The 18977-nt window shown below is 31.5% G+C and overlaps 1 long non-coding RNA gene across 1 annotated transcript; it reads right to left on the bottom strand.

Annotated features, from left to right (window-relative positions):
- Positions 1 to 976: 976 nt before the first annotated feature.
- LOC149518735 (uncharacterized) lies at positions 977 to 17865 on the bottom strand. The gene is made up of 3 exons (XR_016342464.1): positions 17565 to 17865; positions 14453 to 14482; positions 977 to 1995 (listed from the first exon to the last, which is right to left on the bottom strand). It is a non-coding gene; the product is annotated as an uncharacterized LOC149518735 (long non-coding RNA).
- Positions 17866 to 18977: the final 1112 nt, after the last annotated feature.

Raw genomic sequence — 18977 nt, 5'->3', positions numbered from 1 at the left:
ATTTCTTTTAGCCTTCAAATTAACTTTCTAATTATTTGACTGCGTGCATGATCTTCTTTAGCTCTTTACTTTGAATGACAAAATCCAAAAAGTACCCATAAATAATTAAAAGCATAAAAGCCATGTTTGGTGTATAGGATGATTAATAAGATAAGATGATAATAATCCTATATTATATTTAGTTTGTATCTAAAGAAAGGAAAATGATTACAAAGAGGATTAATCATCCTTTTAGTATAGGATGACTTAATCCTTTCAAAGAAGAGAGGATTATTTTTAATCCATAAGATTAAACTTACATGTCCTATTATACCTTTAAAAATTATATAGTATAAACTTTGAATAAATAAATTATTCTATCATAATCGTTGCACACATCAAACATAAGATAAGGTAACATTATTTAATTTAATAATATCATCTTATCCTATCCCACTACCAGAAAAATGACTTTTACTAACGAAATTTTCTATCGTTTACTAACGAAATTTTCTATCGATGAAAGTCAATATTTCATTAGCAAAACTTTTACCAATAAAGTTACTGATGAAAAATTTTATCGGTAGTAAGCAAGTCAATAATTCTATTCTATGGTGAAAGTCAAATTCCGTCAATAATTATTGACAGAATTTATCGAAAATTTTTTTTCGTTGGTAATCCATCGCTAAAGTTGGTCATTAACCTATTAGTAATTTGTTGATAATTGACTGAAAATCAACCATTGATTTTGTCAGTAAAATCCATTAGTATAATTTTAATTTCATCTATAATTTAATTAATTTCATCCATAATAATTTAAGAAACCTAACCATGTGTACTTAATTAAAAAGCTTATTATTTCTATTATTATTAATAAAAATAAAAATCCATTTATGAAATCCATATAATAACCATTAAATAAATCCAAATTATAAATTTAACATTCTTAACATTTCTAACATCCACAAAATATAATACTAAAAGTTAATACGTAACATTCATAAAAATATCCATAATATTGAAAAAATATCCATAACTTCTGCATTCATAAAAATATCCATAAAGATTATAGCTCATTGTGCTGCTGCATCTCCTATTCCAGAATTGGTGTTACTGTCGTTAGGTCTAGAATATCATGTTGGCAAAAATTTTCTAGACCCCATCAATTGCATCATTTAATCCATGAAAGACTTAAGCTGAGTCCTCAACTCATCAATCTATTCTTGTATCTGAGGTTGAGGAGGCACTAATGATGGACCACAAATAGAGTAAGATGTTGTTGCTACAATAGTGGATTAACTTGAGTAAAATAGGTCATTAGATCTATCCATAGAACCAAAGCCATATACAAGAGTGCACGTAACTTTAACCCTTCCAATAGTTTCAATCCATGCTTGTGGATTGAAATCTAGATGATTAGAAGAGTCTTCACCTTAATTATGAAATAATGTAATAGATAGTTTTTCTACAAAATGTTTAAAACAATTATTATTCCAACATAAGTACACTATCATTCCAACATAGTGTAGACACCAGTTTTGTCAGGGTCTACTATTTTCATTTCAGTTTAATATTAATAATTTTAATAATATTAATAATAATAATAATAATTTTAAAAAATATAATAATAAAAAAAGGGAAAAGGAGAAAGAAACCAGAGGGCTGGTATGGCATCGCTACCGCCCCCGACCAACCCCCTGTCCAACCCCCTATTCAGCCCACCTATAGCCACTCTACAACCACCCAGATCCCCTTATTTGAAGCTTTTAAAAACCTCATAGATTCTTCCTCTTCGAAAACCTTCGGACACCCATTTTCGAAAACTCTCAGACAAAGAACATACCCCTCTCGAAAAACCTTCGAACAGATCCTCGAAACCTCGAAACTTCTTCCTTCAACAACCACATGCAAAACCCACACCAACCATAAAAAAAAAAACAAACAAAAAAATAGAAACAAAAGAAAAAAAGACAAACACAGTCCTCCTCGCAGGGAGGAACCCAGCGTCAAAGCTACCTGCGAAAGCAAAAAAAAAAAAATCATGTCAGTCTTGTTTCAACAAAACAACACAAAAAAAAGAAAAAAGGGGAAACAGAAACTTTGAGCCCCGATCTACTGTTTCTGATAAAAGGGATGTCAGATCCAAGAAGAGCGCATTGAAGAGCACTTCTAGGAGGTTATTGAAATTTTTCGACCGTCGGTGACCCAGGCGATGACCGGTGCGACGGTCCGACGACAGGACGACGAGAGCCCGGAGCTCTCCCTCAGAGTTTTCTCTCTCTCTCTCTCTCTTTTTTTTGAAATAGACAAAAAATGAACAAATTTTTTTTTCGTTATATATAAAAGACAAAAGAGCAAAAAAATGTCATTTTAGGCTAAGGAGGATCCGCGCGTTGACTCGGGATCTACACAACCCGACCCGTGGACTCGTTCTTCCAACAGTTGCTGATCGATCCAATTGAACCGATTTAAATCGGATCAAATTGTAGATTGCCAAACCAAACCGCTGACTGAACCACAGAACCAATCCATACCAGCATTGACTGGACCGTTGATCGGTCCGATTCAGGTAAAAAAAAATTTTTTTTTTAATTTTCTAAATTTTTTTATATTATTATTTTTGTTATTTTGAGTATTTTTTTATATTCATACATGATAATTTTTTAAATTTGTTAGAATAAATATTTAATTGCTTTAATAATAATAAAATTGAAAACAAGTAATAATTAAAAATATATATTAAAAATGCTCAAAAAAATAATTATTATTATTATTTTTCCTGCCTAGATGTTGGAGGGAATAAAAAATATTTTTCTAAAGAAATAATTTCGCCTATATGTTGAAAAATTATTATTAATAAATTTTCATGAAAAGAAATATAAAAAAATTTTAATTAATTTTAAAAAATCATGAAAATCGAACTTGCTTCGAAAATCTGCCTAGATATTGGGAATTTTTAGATATATTTGTATTTTTTAAAAAACAAAACCTTAAACACTAATTCTTAATTTTCAAAATCCTAGGTTTCTAAAACCCCTAAAATCCAAAATCCCAAAAAATCCAAAATCTTAAAATCCAAAATCCTAAAATCCGAAACCCATAAAATCCAAAATCCCTTAAATCCAAACCCCCTAAAATCTGAAACCCCTAAAACCCAAAACCCCATAAAATTTGAAATCCCAAACCTTTAAACTCTTAAATCCAAACCCCTAAAATCCAAACCCTTAAATCAAAATCCCAAACCTCAAATTTTAAAATCGAAACCCTAAAATCTTCAAACTCTAAAATCAAAACCCTAAACCTGTCATATCTTAAAACCAAACCCAAAAACCCTTAAAACTTAAATCCAAACCCTTAAAATTCGTATCTTCAAAATCTTGAAACCTTAATCTTTAAAACCTTTACTCAAGCCCTTACTCAAAACATCCTAAAAATCTTAAAGACTTGTGTGAAAATCTCATTTGAAGTAATTTGTTCCCAAATGCCACCTAGATGATGGGGTATTTAGAAAACTTTACTTCTTTAAGTCTTTTCACACGATTTCATAATTCGCATTAATAATAAGATTAATAAATAAAAAGTATAATAGTAAATTGGGATCTTAAATATAAACAGTCGCACCTAAGCTCTGCCTAGATGTTGGAGAGTCGGGGTGGTCTCATTATACTTAAGAATCCAACTTTTAAATTGCATCTCATCCTACATAATATTCATTGGCATACATACGTTAGCATGTTATTATTAGTAATTATTTGCACTATTCTATCTTTAATTTTTATTTACTACTTGGTGATAAAATATTTTATAACAAAAAAGAATAATAATTTTAAAAAAAATTATGATATTACAAAATAAAATAAAAAATAACATTTCGAAAGAAATAATTCTTGGTACTCTGCCTAGATGTTGAAGAGTCACCAACAATTTTCTATAAAGAGTGTTATTTCATTTTAAGGATTGTTGTGTTAAATCTTAAGTGAAAAGAGTTATTTTAAATTCTGCCTAGATGTTGAAGAATTTTAAGATAATTTTTTAACTTAAAGATTTTTTCAATATTTCTAAATAAAAATTTTAGAAAAATTTTATTTTACCAAATGAAGGGAATTAGTGTTAAATTTCAAATTAAAACCATTGTTATCCAACACCAAAAATAGTGCATAATTAAATGGTACCAATTTATGATCGTTGTGAGGGTGTTAATCCTTCCCCACACGTAACTGACTCCCGGACCCAACCTGATTTTTCATAGATCAAAATTTATCTTTTTGATAAACTTTAAAATCATTTTTATAGTTTTATTAAAAGATAAACTTTTGGGTGGCCAATCACACCCTAACAAAGATTGGTTGTGACTCTCCTTTTTATTTTCCTTGATTTTAAAATACTTTACGTCTGGCGGTCCCAAAATCGTTACGACAGTTTGGCGACTCCACTGGGGAGATTTGAGAGTCAGGCCAAAATTTTAATTATGCGCTATTAGCGATGGTTGGATTTAATCGATTTTATTTAATATTTAGTTTAATTCCCTTTGTTTTAATTTAAATATATATATATATGCAAGTTAATAAACAGAATAAATTACATGATAGTTATTATTTTGATTTTTTTCTTTTGAATTATTTATTTGGATTAATACATTGCTTTACACACACTTTGCATATTCACTCGCATGTATGAGCTCTATACCTGAGCTCCATTCTTTTTAGGAGGAAGTGGAGTAGCTACGCTCTCGTGAGGTGATAACCTTCACGTTTGCTAACCAAACACTTCCACTTACATTGAACCCTTTTCGTTAATAACCCATAATGGATGAGGATCGGGGAACCTTACTAGTCTATAATAGGCGATGATGTGAGGAATAATCTAGGAACCTTTAGACATATAAATCCTAACCCAACATATCGTGAGCCATAAGAAGCCTGCCTAAGATAGAGCTATGCCACCTTTTTAGAAAATTACCAAAAATTAGGACATTATACATTATGTTATTTTGTTGTATGGTTATATTATTTCTCTTAATCGTTTGTTTTGAATTCTCGAGTCATTTTATTTTTTTATTTTATATATTCTTTGATTGTGTGCATTATATTTAAATATGTGGTATTTATTTTAGGTCGATCATTGAAAAAAAAGAAAAAAAAAGAAAAAGAACATTTTCAAAGATTAAGGATTTTTCTTAAATTTTTGTTTATTGGCCGAATAAAGACTAATTTTCAAGCCTTATTTATTTCGTTTTTCCTTCTCAAAATAAAAATTTTGTATTTTATTTCATCTTTTGCATTTCATACATCGTAATAAATAATACATGTATATCATCCCATACGCATTATAATAGGATAATACATGCATTCCATCCAATCCATATCAATAGGTAGCACATGCATTTTACTTCATGCACATGCATCCCACACACTTCTTGATAAGTAGTGCATGCATTCTATCTCGTTACGTATCTTAAGGTAGTGTTTACCTTATTAAGCCAGCACAACACATGCATTGCATTTCATTCATACATATCTCATACATACAGTAAGTCCGTGCATTTCATACAAATATGTTGCATTAGTCATAGGATATATCTCATCATTCATGTAAGTATGTCATAGCATTTCATACATATAGATTCATGAATAATAGGGTCGTATGGAACATACGTTGCATTTTATATCCTACCATCCCTACAACATAACATTACATTCCTTGCACACACATTCATGGTTAATGAAAATTTTCATTTGGGTCCTAGTATATACAAAAATCCATTGTCATAGGCATATATATACATTTCATGACATTTTTTTAGCCATCGTATTCATGTATTCATAAACATACTTCATGTGTCATTGTTTTTGTGACATCCATTCAATAAGGGTAATGGTTTAGAATATTTATTCTAAGTCCCGAAATAAAATGTTTGTCTTGGTGGAAACTAGAGTGATAGAAATGGGAGATCAATTAGAAGTAAAGATTAGTGCTTTAGAGTTGAATCAAGAGGAGTTATGGCTTGAACTTCGAGAGATAAAACAACAGATGGCTCAATTGATAGAAATGGTTAGAATTAACGGTATGGTTAAGTTTATTGTTCCTCAAAGATCATTGTCACTTTCATCAAGTCAAGATTAACTGGCTCCTATTAGTTCCAGTACTCTTCTAGAGCATGCTAAAGCATTGGGTGATTTGAATAGTGACCAAGGTTTAAGCGAACTCAAGAGTGGAATGGGTGAACTAGCCACGCAAATGACTGAGCTCAAGAGTTTGATTTCCATTAAGGAGTCACTTGGCTTCAAATAACCATCACCAACTATCTCAAGTCCTAACCCGTTCCTAAATCCTTCTTATGACTACTTCCAACCTCTTTTCCAAGCACCTAGAATTAAGCCCCTAAGTGTCATGCAACCTTTAAAAATTTTCACACTTGAATTCATGTCCTCCACCTCACATTTCACAATCGCTTGTTCAGCATGCTATCTAATCACCACTTTATCAACCCAATCTTCAACTCTGAGTTTTTCAATTCACCTCGAAACTAACTATACCAGCATCTTTTTAGCAAAGCAAACCAACTATAAGACAGAAAAACTTTAGCAATACCAAAAGAAAGGCCCCTATTGATCCAATACCCATGTCCTACACAGAGTTATACCTACTGCTCCTAGGGAACTACCTCATTGCCCCTATCCCTGCTGAACCTTGTAAACCACCTTTCCCTAAATAGTATAACCTTAATGCCCAATGTGAATATCATTTTGGTGTTGTGGGCCATTCTTTGGAAGACTGCACAATTTTGAAACATAGGGTACAGGGATTGATGAAAGTCGGATATATGAGTTTTGATGCCAAGATGAAACCAGTTATTCACGAGAACCCTTCTTTGATCCATGCTGAAATGGTAGACAGTGCTACAGGTAACAGTAAAGTTGGTCAGAATGATGAATAAAAAGCTTTTTAAGCAAAGAGTTGTCCTCCCTAGTAATCGTAGTCAACTATTTTTTTAGGTGAGACAAAGGGAAGTTGGAGCAAGTCTGGCACTTTTTGGCCCCAGCCCTAGAATGGTTTATGATGTGTAAACTTAATACTTTTGAAATGAATGAAAACTTTTTTTAACCTAAATTTTCTATGAATTGATGCTTCTTTCCACCTTTAATAATTGGAGCCAGTGAAAAAGAGTGACGGTTGTGAATATACTTTCATCAAACTTTCGAAGAGGAAAAAATGTCTTTAGATAACCTAGCCAGAATATATGATGGAACTCGAATTTCCCCTTTCTTAATAATAATAAAATTTGGTTTGCACATCATGCATCATCTGTTTGAATTCATTATTTTTCATGCTAGTTAAAGACAAAAGATAATGATTATGAATATGCTTTTGTTAAACCTTCAAAGTCAAAATATTTTTGATAATAAAATTCATGTTGTGCATTTCTGACTTCTAATACTTAATAAAAGGTTCAAGGATAGCTATCCTAGGAAACGAGGTCAATTCAGTCTGCACACTTATAACATTCGAGTCTGTACTAGATCATGAAAAATAAAGATATAGATCGAATGGATAGAGTAGAAAAGGCTCAGGGAGATATCAAAGAAATAGTCACAAGAATGCAACAGAACATGAACAGATAACTAGTAGAATTAAAACAAATAATAGTGGAATTGACAAAAGGAAAAAGAGTTGTTGAGATGCACAGGACAAAAAAGGAAACAACTGTTAAGACACCATTGTATCCATCTGGGTTTACATATGTTCAAAATCCCCATGTGTCACAAGCACCTTCAACAACTTATCAACCTTATATTGGCCATTTTGCCAAGTTACCATCAGTTTAAACAAATGTCAATCCCAGGCATACTCCTCACGACTTCACTACTGTGCTTAATGTGGATGATTATAAAGAATTGAAGAAATTGAAAAAGGTGTCAAATCCATCAGAAGATATAGTGATGAAAGATAAGTATGATCTATTGGAAGGGAGATTAAAAGCAATTGAAAGCCATGATGTGTACGAGAATGTTAGCGTTAGTGAATTTAGTCTAGTACTTGATCTTATTATTCCATCAAAATTCAAAGCCCAGGTTTTGAGAAGTACGATGGAATGAAATGCCTTTTAACACACATTACCATGTACTGTCGAAAGATGACAGGCTATACTTATGAGGATAAATTATTAATCCATTACTTTCAATATAGTCTCATTGGACCTGCAACAATATGGTATGTTCAGTTAGATCGAAGTAAGATTTGCTCTTGAAATGAATTAGGTAGGACCTTTCTAGCACAATACAAGCATATTGAAGATATGATGCCAGATAGGTTATCTTTACAGAACATGAAGAAAATATCAACTGAAACATTCAAAGAATATGCACATAGATGAAGAGACATAACAGCTTAAGTACAACCACCCTTGTTAGAGAAAGAAATTATTGTTCTATTTGTCAATTCTTTACACACTCCATATTATGAAAGAATGATTGCGAATATCTCCAAAAACTTTTCGGACATGGTAATTTTTGGTGAAATTATAGAAAATGCAATCAAGAATGACAGGATTAAGTTAAAAGATGTGACAGATGTTAAAGAGGAAAGTACATTAGAACAAAATAAAAGAGAGGTGCAAGTAGTCACAATTGAGGGGCATCTACCTAATAGCTTTATCCCATATAATCCTTGTCCTGTTTATCAACTTCATCACCCTGCCATAAGCTATATCTCTTAAAACTCATATATTTGCCAACCAAGCCAGCATTTGAGCTTTCCAGCAAATTCCCATCGTCAAATGGTCATTCATGATCTTATTCCTACATTTGAACCCACCATCCAACCAATAAAGAATCGAAAAGAGACTAAAGAATGATCAAGAAAAATTACCCATCCCTATTTTTCACTTTTTGCCTTTGCTAATAAAAGGTCGATATCTCACTCCTATGCCTCTGGAAACAACACCAAATCCATCATAAATGAGTTACAATCCCAATGATAAGTGTGATTACCATATAGGGGCAATTGGCCATTCAACTGAAAAATGTAGGCAGTTGGAAGAAAAGGTTGAAGATCTTATCAAGAATAGTATTCTGATTTCGGAGGTAATAGAACAATGAAAGTTGTTAACTCCATTTAATTATCAAATGTGAGAAGTTAAGATAAAGATGGAGGTTTCGAGTTTTAAAATCAGGATAGGATAATTTTTTTTATTTTTACTGTATATATATCACATATGCATTATGTCTCTAGAAGTTATCTAACTTATTTTGGAAAAACTGAATGCTTTGGATCTTTTTCATGAAAATTTTTTTTTTATACATTTGTTTGAATAAAAGTCCCACATAAGTAACTTAAAAAAAAAAAAAACCAAAAAAGGAAAAAGAAGTTTTCTTTTGCAATAAAGATAGAAGGATTCTTAAGGGAAATGGTGATTACTATTAGGAAAAAGCTCATCAAATACCTCCACACCTTTTTAAATACTATCATGCCCCTAATCACTTAAATGATTGGACTTATCAACCATAACCTTTCAAAGAATGTGAGTTTGAGTTCATACCTTAAAGGGTCGATAATCTCTTCTTGGGTAAAAAACAAAAGAGATTATTTTTGAAAATTTGTTTTAAATTTCAAAATTCAAATACTCTTTCAAAGTTTCAATTGGTAATTCAATGTGTGTCAAAATTTTACCATGATCATAGACACAAAAATACCTAACTTTTTTTCTCTTTTAAATAACCTCTATTCTATGTCTTAAAGCACATTGAAGAAAAAAATAATCCCTTTCTGCCTAAGATAATTTATTTCATACCTTTATACCTTTTCTCTTCCTTTCACCAAAAAAATGCCAGAAAAATTTTAGAGCCCAAAAAGCCTTTTTGAACTATGCGATCAATCTTATATGACTTGATCGTCATTAGAACCTTGAGTAAAAAAAAAAGATAGGGCATTATAAAAAAATAAAAAATACAAAATACATAAATACAAAAAAGCAAAAAAAAAAAGAGGACATCTTTAATGATTTGCTCTTCTAGTCAAGTGATCATGTTTGAAATGATGAATGGGTATCTTTCTCTATTCTTCTTGAACATAAAAATTATCCATTTGCTACCCATTTGAGCCTATTAGATTTTTTGTTCTAAAATAAACCCTAGCTAAGGATCATTTTCTACATTATGAGGCAAAATTAGGATACATTCAAGATTAACTTTAAAATAAGTATCCGATATTGAAAGCATCTAACCTGTCCCTCGAAGCTGAAAGTCTGGGATAAAAAGTGAACAAGGCTTCAATTGAAATATTAAGATTTAGAAAGTGAACAGCTAAAGATAAAGTTAGGTATTTTCAAGAAAAAGTAAAGAAACTTTGGAGATAAGAATCTGAAGCTTTAATCAGAATTCAAAAAATAAAAAATTAAAAAATAAAAAAAAGAGAAAATATGTACCTTGAAAATGAGAATTCAAGGCAAAAAAAAGAGGTGAGTAAAGTTACTAAAATTAAGCCGAATGTTTCAAAAAAAGGCAAAGAAAGAAAGTCACTTTAGGATCTTTGGCCAAATTAGCTTGAATAATATTTTGAGCCTATTTCTCCATTCTTTCAAAACCCTTAACCTCAGCCAACATTACACACCCTGAAAAGCCCATTTTGATCAAATGTGGATAGTTGGATTGAAGAGCAATATCCTTGAATTTGTATATACTTGTTGAATTTTTCATTGATAAAAAAATATAACTCTAAGGTGAAAACCCTAAAAGGACAGTTCAGAGCTAAAGTCATTTTCGAGGCCTCATAATGAATTTCAGAGTTCCAAGGTTCTATCCGAAATAAAAGATCTCTCGATACAAAGCCTTTTGAAATATCAGTACCTATTAAAGACCTTTTTTTTTTTAAAAAAAAGAAAACTAGCCTTATCTTCTTCTCAAATCTTGTTTGGAAAGTAATGGCTAGTTTTGACTCACATTGAAGTATCATATTTTCAATAAAAGAAGTGTTTTAAAAAATTATCTCTTTTGTGAGCCCAAGAAAAATTCTTGCAACCCTCACTAAGCTTTACATGAGATATGCTTCCAATGAAAAAAATTGAATTGTCAATTACCTCACCCATGAGCCTTCCAAATAGTAATCATCAATTTTCAAGAGATTCAAAAGTCTTAAGTTTTAAATTTTTTCATTCGATTGCAAAAATACTTTATGTGGGATAATTTTTTGATCACTTTTAAAAATTTCAGAGATTATTTGAGTATTTTGTACATAATACTGAGGTCATTTTCATGAAAATGAAACATTAAAAATTTGAATAGAGATTTAAAAAAAAAAAAGAAAAAAAAGGGCAAAAAGAGTCTTTGCATTTGCATCGCTTGCATCTGTATCACAAGAAAGACATTCGTATTTGCATATCTTGCATTGGCATTTGTATAAGACATTTGCATTCACACCATAAGAAGAATTTGCATTTGCATCATGGCATTTGCATCCTACGAAAAGTTATTTGTAGGGGCATCTACATGAAAAAGACATTTTCATTTGCATTGTGAAAAAGTTAAATGTATCAAGCATTTGCATTCTTATGTTGGCATTGACATTTGCATCGACATTTCCATTAGCATCATTTGATGAGAATAGACAGTTGTATCATGTTTGCATTTATCAACTTTGTAAGTATTAAAAATAAAAAAAGGGGCATGTTTTTAAAGTTTTAAAGTCTCTGTTTAAGAGGAACCGTTCTCAATAAAGATTTCAAAGCCTCTATTTAAGAGGAACTTTTTTCAAACAAAATTTTGAAGCTTCTGTTTAGGAGGAACCTTCTTCAAACAAGACCTTTAAAGTCTAAAAAATCTATGATCATGCAAAAGTCATTTTTAAAGTTTTATTACCTTTGATTAGGAGGAGCATTCAAAGATTTTGAGATTTATAAGACCTCCGAACATAATCTCTAAGATCTTTGGGCACAACTTTCAAGACCTCTGAGTAAAAGATTTTTAAATTTTTAAAGTTTCATTGCCTCTGATTAGGATGAGCATTCAAAGATTTTCATGATTTCTAGGACTTTCGGGCATAATTTCGATTCGCGGTGTTATCCCAATCGATTTTTTATTTTTTGACTTGCGGTGTTATCTCAGTCGATTCTGTAAGACCTCTGGACATGATTTCTAAGACTTCCGGGCATAATTTCAATTCACGGTGTTATCCCGATCGATTCCTTATCATTTGACTGTGGTGTTATCCCGTCGATTCTGTAAGACTTTCGGACATGATTTCTAAGAGCTCCGGGCATAATTTTGATTCGTGATGTTATCCCAATCGATTATTTATCTTTCGACTTATGGGGTTATCCCAGTCGATTCTATAAGACCTCCGAGTATGATTTTTAAGACCTTCGGGCATAATTTTGATTCGCGATGTTATCCCGATCAATTTCTTATCTTTTGACTTGCAATGTTATCCCAGTCGATTCTTTAAGACCTCTGGGCATGATTCTGTAAGACCTTCGGGCATGATTTCTAAGACCTCCGGGCATAAATTTGATTCGCGATGTTATCCCGATCAATTTCTTATTTTTTAACTTGTAATGTTATCTCAGTCGATTCTGTAAGACCTCCGGGCATGATTTCTAAGACCTTCAAGCATAATTTTGATTTACGGTGTTATCCCGATCGATTCCTTATCTTTCGACTGTGGTGTTATCCTAGTCGATTCTGTAAGACCTTCAGGAATGATTTCTAAGACCTCTAGGCATAAATTTGATTCGCGGTGTTATCCCAATCGATTCTTTATTTTTTTAACTTACGATGTAGTCCCAGTCGATTCTGTAAGACCTTCGGGCATGATTTTTAAGACCTTCGGGCATAATTTTGATTAGTGATGTTATTTTGATCGATTTCTTATCTTTTGACTTGCGATGTTATCCCAGTCGATTCTGTAAGACCTCCAATCATGATTCTGTAAGATCTCCGGGTATGATTTCTGAGACCTCTGAGCATAATTTCAATTCACGGTATTATCTTGATCGATTTCTTATTTTTTGACTTACGATGTTATCCTAGTCGATTCTGTAAGACCTTCAGGCATAATTTTGATTCGCGATGTTATTCCGATTAATTTCTTCTCTTTGACTTATGGTGTTATCCCAGTCAATTCTTAAGATCTCCGGGCATAAATTCGATTCGCGATTTTATCCCGATCGATTCTTTATTTTTTGACTTACGGTTTTATCCTAGTCGATTCTGTAAGACCTCTGAGCATAATTTCGATTCGCAATGTTATCTCGATCAATTCCTTATCTTTCGACTTGTTGTGTTATCCCAGTCGATTCTGTAAGACCTCCGGGCATGATTTTTAAGACATTCGGACATAATTTTGGTTCACGATGTTATCCCGATCGATTCTTTTTCTTTTGAATTACGATGTTATCCCAGTCGACTCTATAAGACCTCCGCACATAAATTCGATTCGTGGTGTTATCAAGATCGATTCTTGATTTTTTGACTTACAGTGTTATCTCAGACGATTCTGTAAGACCTCCTAGCATTATTTCTAAGACCTCCAAGCATAAATTTGATTTATAGTGTTATCCCAATCGATTCCTTATTTTTCAACTTGCGATGTTGTCCCAGTCGATTCTGTAAGACTTTCAGGCATGATTTCTAAGACGTCCGGGCATAAATTCGATTCGCGGTGTTGTCCCAATCGATTCTTTATTTTTTGACTTGTGATGTTGTCCCAGTCGATTTTGTAAGACCACCAGGCGTAAATTTGATTCGCGGTGTTGTCCCGATCGATTCATTATTTTTTACTTGTGGTGTTATCTTGGTCGATTCTGTAAGACCTTCGAACATGATTTCTAGGACCTCCGAACATAAATTCGATTCGCGGTGTTATCTCGATCGATTTATTATTTTTCGACTTGCGGTGTCATCTCAATTGTTTTGTGTTTTTAAAAAAATAATAAATAAATAAATTCATGATTTGCTTTCGAACAAAATTGTTGTCTTTGTCTTTGCCCTATTCTGATTCTCAGTAATGTGTAAAGAGGGGCAACTGTAAACACCAATTTTTTTCGGGTCTACTATTTTCATTTCATTTAATATTAATAATTTTAATAATAATATTAATAATTTAAAAAAAATATAATAATAATAATAAAAGAGAAAATGAGATAGAAACCAGAAGGCTGGTATAGGGCCGTTGTTGCCCTCAACCAACCCCTGACCAATCTCCTATTCAGCCTACCTACAGCCACCCTACAGCCACCCAAATCCCCCTATTTGAAGCTCTTAAAAACCTCATAGATTCTTCCTCTTCGAAAACCTTCGAACCCCTTTTTTCGAAAACTCTCAAACAAAGAAAATATCCCTCTCGAAAATCCTTCGAACAGATCCTCAAAACCTTGAAACCTCATCTTTCAACAATCCAAAATAGAACCCACACCAACCACAAAAAAAAAAAACAAACAGAAAAACAGAAACAAAAGAAAAAAAGACAAACATAGTCTTACCCGCAGGGAGGAACCCAGCGCCAAAGCTACCTGCGAAAGCAAAAAAAAAAAATCATGTCAGTCTTGTTTCAACAAAACAAAACAAAAAAAAAAGCAAAAAAAGGGAAATAGAAACTTTGAGCTCCAATCTACACTGATCGGGGCTGTTTATGGTAAAGCGGACGTTAGATCCAAGAAAAGCACGTTGAAGAGCTCTTCTGGGAGTATTATTGAAATTTTTTGGCCACCAGCGACCACCGACAACCCCGCCGATGGTGACCCAGATGACGGTCGACGCGACGATCCGACTACCGAATGGCGAAAGCCCAGAGCTCTCTCTCTCTCTCTCCCTTTTTTTTTGAAACAAGAAAAGAATGAACAAAAATTTTTTTTTTCGTTATATATAAAAGACTAAGGAGCAAAACGACGTCGTTTTAGGTCAAAGAGGATCCGTATGTTGACCCGGATCTGACCCAAGATCCGCGTAACCTGACTCGTGGACCCATTCTTCCAACAGCTACTGACCGGTCCAATTGAAACGGTTTGAACCGAACTTAACTATAGATCGGTAACCCGAACTGCTGATGAACCGCAGAATCGGTCTAGAACAGCGTTGACCGATCTGATTCAGGTAAAAAAATTTTTTTTTAATTTTTTTATATTATTATTTTTGTTATTTTGAGTATTTTTTTTATATTCATGCATGATAATTTTTAAATTTGTTAGAATAAATATTTAATTATTTTAATAATAATAAAATTGAAAACAAGTAATAATTAAAAATATATATTAAAAATGCTAAAAAAAATAATTATTATTTTTCCTGCCTAGATGTTGGAAGAAATAAAAAAAAATTTTCTAAAGAAATAATTTTGCCTAGATGTTGGAAAATTATTATTAATAAATTTTCATAAAAAGAAATATAAGAAATTTTTACTTAATTTTCAAAAAATCATTAAAATGGAATTTGCTTCGAAAATCTGCTTAGATGTTGGAGATTTTTAGATATATTCGTATTTTCTTAAAAACGAAACCTTAAACACTAATTCTTAATTTTCAAAATCATAGGTTTTTAAAACCCTTAAAATCCAAAATCCCCAAAAATCTAAAATCTTAAAATCCAAAATCCTAAAATCCAAAACCCCCTAAAATCCGAAATCCCAAACCTTTAAACTCTTAAATCCAAACCCCTAAAATCTAAATCCTTAAATCAAAACCCCAAACCTCAAATTTTAAAACCAAAACCCTAAAATCTTCAAACTCTAAAATCAAAACCCTAAACCTTTCATACCTTAAAACCAAACCCTAAAACCCTTAAAACTTAAATCCAAACCCTTAAAATTCGAATCTTCAAAATCTTGAAACCTTAATCTTTAAAACCTTTACTCAAGCCCATACTCAAAACATCTTAAAAATCTTAAAGACACGTGTGAAAATCTCATTTGAAGTAATTTGTTTCCGAATGCCGCCTAGATGATGGGGTATTTAGGAAACTTTACTTCGTTTAGTCTTTTCACACGATTTCATAATTTACATTAATAATAAGATTAATAAATAAAAAGTATAACAGTAAATTGGGATCTTAAATATAAACAGTCGCACTTAAGCTCTGCCTAGATGTTAGAAAGTCGGGGTGATCTCATTATACTTAAGAATCTAACTTTTAAATTGCATCTCATCCTACATAACATTCATTGGCATACATACGTTAGCATATTATTATCAGTAATTATTTGCACTATTCTATCTTTAATTTTTATTTACTACTTGGTGATAAAATATTTTATAACAAAAAAGAATAATACTTTAAAAAAAAATTATGATATTACAAAATAAAATAAAAAATAACATTTCAAAAGAAATAATTCTTGGTACTCTGCCTAGATATTGGAGAGTCGCCAATAATTTTCTATAAAGAGTGTTATTTCATTTTAAGGATTGTTGTGTTAAATCTTAAATGAAAAGAGTTATTTTAAATTCTGCCTAGATGTTGGAGAATTTTAAGATAATTCTTTAACTTAAAGATTTTCTTAATATTTTTAAATAAAAATTTTAGCAAAATTTTATTTTTCCAAATGAAGGGAATTAGTGTTAAATTTCAAATTAAAACCATTTTTATCCAACACCGAAAATAGCGCGTAATTAAATGGTACCAATTTATAGGCGTTGTGGGGGTGCTACTCCTTCCCCACACGTAACCGACTCCCGGACCCAATCTGATTTTTCGTAGACCAAAATTTATCTTTTTGATAAACTTTAAAACCATTTTTATAGTTTTATTAAAAAATAAACTTTTGGGTGGCCAATCACACCTTAACAAAGATTGGTAGCGACTCCCCCTTTTATTTTCCTCGATGTTAAAACACTTTACGTCTGACGGTCCCAAAACTGTTACGACACATAGTTCAATACCATTCATCCTACAATGTTTAGGCTTTCAATTACAACACTATCTACTTCATTAATAATCACAATACACATTTAGAATCACAAAGCAAGTATGCAATAGTTTTCACTTTTCACAAGGTCATTGTATCTTAATAAGCACAATACACTATATAGTTCAATACTGAATTTCCTACAATGTTTTCGTCTTTCAATTACTATAATATCTATTTTATCAACAATCACAATACATTACCATAATCAAAAAGTAAAATATGTAATAGTTTTCACTTTCACAAAGTCAATATTCTCTCTATAAGCATTATAAATTATGTAGTTCAATACCATTACATATATTGTTTCTCTATATAATTTTCAACATCAAAATTTAAAACAAATTATTGAAATGAGTATATGATTAGGATTTAGGACTTAAATGTCAAACTTTTAACTCAAATTTTTAAAATTATATAACAATCATTGCATTCAAGTGATTCAAAATTCTTAATTACTTAAACTTTTAAGTTTATTTAATTTTTTCATGTTACATATTAGTGTAAACCTTGTCAAAATACAATTATAATAAAAGAAATTTTTTAGTATTCTTATTTTTAACTATCAACTTACTATTTTTGCAATGTTATTAAAAAATAACATAAATTTTTTGGATATCAAATGTGATAAATGCATACTATTCATGTATCTCTAAAAAAAATCAAAATCAACAAGTCAAGTAATGAAATTGTACCTTGGTAGAGATGTTGCAATCCAAGCTCAAAGGTGGCATCGGGAGAATGGTAGCACATACAAGCTCGAGGGTGGCACGGGGAGAAGGGCACGGGCTCAATGGAAGAGCCATAGGGAGAATGGCATGGACTTAAAGGTAGACGTAAAGGCTAGAGTGTGGCCTAGAGAGAATAGCACAAACACCTGCGCCGTAGGGATTGCCGGTCAGAGGAGAGGAGAGGAAAAAAAGGAAAGGAGAAAGAGGAAGGGAGAGAGGGAGGAGAGAGAAAACAATAATTAGGGATTGAAATCAGGGAAGAAAGGAAAGGGGAAGGGGATTTTGACTTAAAAATAGACTTTTAGTGATGAAATACTGTCGGATTTTCTGTTGGTAATTCAAAATTTTTCATAAAATTTTTTTTATCAAAATTTCTTTTAGTGACAGATTTTTTTCATCGATAATTTGTCGTTGAAATTTTTAGTGACGGATTATCAATGAAAAAAATCCATCGTTAAAAGTGGTGTCAAATACTCAATTTTTTTAGTCAATTTTTAGTAACGGATTCAATGAAATTTTTATCAGTAAATTTCGTTCGTATTCTGTTGAGAAAAAATTATTTTTTTTATATTTCTGTTGGTAAACCGTCACAAATCATCAACAAAAAAATTTTGTCTGTAAAAATCTGCCAATATTAGATTTATTTCTATCAATATCCTATTATAATTTTATATATCAAATACATTAAAAAATCACTAGTTAGCTTGCGTTTTAGAAAAGTTGGTGTAGATAGATTTTAAATTAGGATTAGGAAGAGCAGTGAATTAAGATAAATTTAATAAGCTCCGAACGTGTTGATTTATTTGATTTACTCGTATTTTTTTAGATAATAAGTGATTTTAAGTTTGAGCATCGATTATATGATATAGTAAGTGATTTTAAGTTTGAGTGTCGGTGATCTCATATTAACCTCTTTAAAATATAAATTTATTTGAGCAAACAACTTACATGAACCACACAGCTCCAGTTTAGCATCGAGAGCAACTTATTGATCTTGGGATTCTTTCCTAAAAGAAAAACAGGAAGATAAAAATTTTATTTAATTGATACATTTATTATTTGCTTTTCTTAAATAATAAAAATATCAACCAAATTAAACTGTGTCGTTATTAGCACAAAAATATTTAGGCAATATGTGGGATATACGGACGGTTACAACGACAGCAGAATCCCAGAAAACAACTCGGCCACGGATTGTATAGACGCGACCTGACTTTAGGCTAGCATCAATGCCCACTCTTACTCCTACTTCCACTTTCGTTGTAAATTATTTTTACAGATCAGAGATTGTGGTGTTTGAACAGATTTTGTATATATAAACCATACCCGTTGAGATTGTTAAATGAAATATCTGAGTTGGATATAGCACTAAATTGA

Source organism: Durio zibethinus, chromosome 5 (assembly GCF_047325235.1).
Source record: "Durio zibethinus cultivar Kanyao isolate XHJ-2024 chromosome 5, ASM4732523v1, whole genome shotgun sequence".
Classification (NCBI taxonomy): domain Eukaryota; kingdom Viridiplantae; phylum Streptophyta; class Magnoliopsida; order Malvales; family Malvaceae; genus Durio; species Durio zibethinus.
The sequence above is the reverse complement of the archived record's forward strand: the minus strand, read 5'-3'. Positions and strand labels throughout refer to the sequence as shown.